Raw genomic sequence first — 4583 nt, 5'->3', positions numbered from 1 at the left:
CCTCCATATCTACGATCCTTTCTCTCTCATTGACTCATTCACAGAGGAGGAGTGAATTGCATTCCTTTAATCATTTCCCTCCACCAAGCCTAGTATGTGTGCTCGTTCTGTACATCTTATATCATTTTTTTTCTGCATCTCTCTTTTACTTTCTCTCTTTCTCTCTCTCTCTCTCTCTCCCTCTCTCTCTTTCTCTCTCTCTTTCTCTCTCTCTCTTTCTCTCTCTCTCTTTCTCTCTCTCTCTCTTTCTCTCTCATTCTCTCTCTCTCTCTCTCTCTCTCTCTCTATCTATCTGTCTTTCTATCTATCCATCGTTCTATATACATATTCATAGATGCAAAAACTAAAGCTTATCGTTGGACATTTTTGTCTATTTCATTTTTATAAATATCCGCTTTCTTATGTAACAACCTGTTTTCTTCGTTTAGCTTACACGGCCACAAGAATCTTGGACAGGTGTTCGAAAAAATAAACATCATTCTAAACAAGCGAACACAGACGTTTTCTGCGAAACAGCAAATAATGGCAATTTTAACGCTAACCAACAATGATATCAGCAATTGATAAAGTTTCAAATATTTTCCACATTTTTTTCGCCAAATAGGAAATTTAAACAATGAATAAACTCCCAGAAAATATAATTTGAGTATATCATGACTTTTATGTATCCTTGTGTTACGATTTTGATGAAGTAAATGGAGCGGTTTTCTGTATAACTTCGAAGGGGAAGATCAATGAAGCCTTGTTTGGTATATGGAAAATTGTGATTTTCATTGATGGAAGAAAGACATATAAGACTATGTGTCCAGTGTTCAATACCGGGGAAGATACAAGGTGACACTCTGTGTTAATGTAATGCAAAGGTGACCAAGTAGGTTAGGTAAAGGTAAAGTCACCTTTTTGAATCGTGCCGACTTATAAAGGCTGGTTTCCCGGTTTCATGGTGTATATATTCCCCATCTGGACGGGACCCCGGTCTGTTGCAGGACACTCATTTATGCCAGCAGAGTGGACTGGAGCAACGTGAAATAAAGTGTCTTGCTCAAGGGCATAACACGCCGCCGGGAATTGAACTCACGACCTTACGATCATGAGCCGAATACTCCTAAATACTCGGCTGCGCGCCTTCACACACATGCCCATACACACACATGCACATACACACATACGTGTACACACGAACAAACAGACAGACGCCCACATACACGTATACACACGTACACACAGAGGTGCACATGTACATTGAGGCACACACAAACGCGCATGCTCGTTCGTAACTACACACACACATACACACTTACGCGTTCGTGCAAACATGTTAAAAAACATGAAACATGAATCAAATTAGGTTGATTTCATTTGTCACATATTATTGTATCACTGATGGCGTCCATACTCAATGCACTTAATTTGCCTTCATTGCTCGACACATAGATGAGGGAAGAAGTAGACAAATAGAGATAGATAAATAAAGAGAAAGAGAAAAAGAGAAAGAAAGAGAGAGAGAGAGAGAGAGAGAGAGAGAGAGAGAGAGAGAGAGAGAGAGAGAGAGAGAGAGAGAGAGAGAGAGAGAGAAAGAAAGAAGGAGAAAGACATGAAAAGTGTTTGGCAATAGAAATGGACCGTAAAAAGGAAGTATACTGGAAGTCAGTCAATCATCAGTAAAAAGCCATTCATACGAATTTCTGAGAAGCCATATTACAACAAGCTGCTAGAAATTAAATCATGTGACTAAGATTGGATCAACGCAAACTGGTATCAAACTACTTACTAAGGCACGTGGTCTAATTGAACACCTAACTGAAGAATGCTACATACATACATACATACATACATGCATGCATACATACATACATACATACATACATACATACATACATAAATACATACATACATACGTACATGCATACATACATACATACATACATACATACATACACGCAAGCACTCATACCGATACACATATTTATACATACAACTTCGCCAACTATCGCACTATCAAACCGTTTCACTTTATTACTGTATCAGTTGTTGAACCGAACAGAGATAAACGACTAAATATAGTTAGATAGGTAAGCTGGAATTAGACAGATAGATAGATTGATTGACAAATCTATAGATAGATAGATGGATAGATGGATAGATAATACATACATACATACATACATATGTACACATGGTGTCCACAAGGTCTGGGTACATGGAGCAAATAAAATCATAACATTAACAATTAAATATAAGAAATAATAATTTCTTAAACGTAAGCACGCCAGGTGAAATGCTTAGCGATGTTTCGTCTGTTTTTGTGCTTTGAGCTCAAATTCCGTCGAGATCATCTTTGTCTTTCATCCTTTCGGGGTTGATAAATTAAGTACCAGTTGCGTTCTGGGGTCGATCTAATCGACTGGCCCCTTCCAAAAAATTTCGGGCCTTGTGCCTAGAGTAGAAAAGAATACAGATAGTGTTAAAATGAAACATTTTAATGTACATCTATGAGTATGTTGTGTGTGTACCTGTGTATGCATATATGTACACACAAGCCCGCACACGCACACATACACACACGTGTATCTGTATAAGATTAGATCATATCATACAAACTTTACTTTTCTCCGTAAATCCGAATTTAACACAAAAGGAAGATATTTAAAATACGTAAAAACCGTTTACGGAACAGTTAACTTGATGGGATTAGTAGGATTAATTATAAGATTAATTACACTAATCAATCGAAAACGATTCCACAATTAAGCCAAGCCGATAGAATAAGGTTAAATCTCGTTGTATACACGCTAACAAATGTAGTCTTAATGAATATACTATATGAAATGAAAATGGTTCAGACGTAATCAATGTATTTCGTGCTTGATGTATTTTTAAACCCGCCAGATTGAGTGCACCGGATTGACTGCGCCTGTTGTTAGGTGGTAAGCTTAAAGGAACACCTCGTTTAGTGCCCGCATATGGCTCGCGAGTATTTTCAGAGAGGTTCACGCTACTTCAAGCAATGAGGCTTGCTACGAAGAGATCCTGATAACTCGATAACACATTATCTGACCTGGTTTCTCCCCGCCGATTTCGGAGTCTCTCAACTCACTAAGCCATAAAAAAACCCCCACGTGGTTTTGCTTTTTATACTCACAGAGAGGCAGAAACATTACTTCTATGACAATACGTAAATATATACCTACAAATGCATGCGTACATATATACGAATACACATGCACACGCGCACACATACAGACGTACAGACAAGCACACACACATACACATGTATATATACACGAATATAGACATGCGTTTATTTCAACTATCGCACTATGAGATCATTTCACTATTTTATGGAATTTGTTGTTGAACTAAACACTGCTAAGCATGTAAATATAGAAAGAATAAGATAGATAAATTGATAGACATATAGATAGAGTGATAGATAATATATGTGTGTAGATAGAGAGACATGTAGCTAGAAAACTATGTAGATAGAGAGGTAAACTGACAGAGAGGTTAATTAACTGATAGATATAGAAAATATCTACGAGCTCATCTATTATTGAATTACCTTTGAACTAAAAATAATTATACTGACGAATGTTGGTAGTTAGATTGGTAGATTGACAGATTGACAGATAGATAAGTCGATAGCTAGATGAATAGCAAAGATACAGAAGCAGATAGATATTTGGTAGGTAGATTTGGTAGGCTGAGAGGGATAGAAAATAATTCAATAGCTTCTGTTTCAAGCACAGGTAAACACATATACATACAGTTATACATACAGTACATATTACAGCTTCTATATACTAACATTATAATAAAGTTTTTACATGCAACTACATACATTGATACACAGTTCCCTTCCAAAACACACTTTCACTTTCAACACATTTATTGTCTACATATAAGAACATGGCAACATTTTTACATACATATATACATAAAGAGACAGACATTATTTCAAAACTCATAGAAATATATACACGTATAACATCTATACATAGACTTTGTCTTTCCTCGCATGCAGACGTGTATAATGCTTCTATACAAATGAACAAAGGCATACAAATAATGCTCTTTACAATTATACTCAGGTACGCTATCACACACACATCACTATACATTTTCCTTCTACCTGCTATTGATTATACTCACATCCACCGCTTATATGCGACACATCCATCCAAACATGCGAAATGCACGATATCTCATATCTTTTGATCTGAGACGTTTTGAGAAAAATAAGTGTGAAGTTGTGACATTCTTTATTTTCTCATGAGAATTAGCTACGAAAATGATTTGTTTTTAAAAAATAAAAGCTAAATCCAGGCTACAGCAATTCCTGATCAATTTCTCGCTCTTTGTGCCACTCCACATTATTGCTAATATGCACAAGGATGAATACAAAAAATCTGTAGTTTTTTGTGTATTATTTTTCCCTGTCTCTTTGTCACTGAGTGTTCGAGCATTTCACACACACACTTACATATGCATACATACATATATGCATACATACACACGCACACATGCACACACACAAACACACGCACAACATAAATGTAAGTAGGTACATATACGTATATATA

This window comes from Octopus bimaculoides, chromosome 13 (genome assembly GCF_001194135.2).
Source record: "Octopus bimaculoides isolate UCB-OBI-ISO-001 chromosome 13, ASM119413v2, whole genome shotgun sequence".
NCBI classification, from domain to species: domain Eukaryota; kingdom Metazoa; phylum Mollusca; class Cephalopoda; order Octopoda; family Octopodidae; genus Octopus; species Octopus bimaculoides.
Note: the sequence above shows the minus strand (reverse complement) of the source record.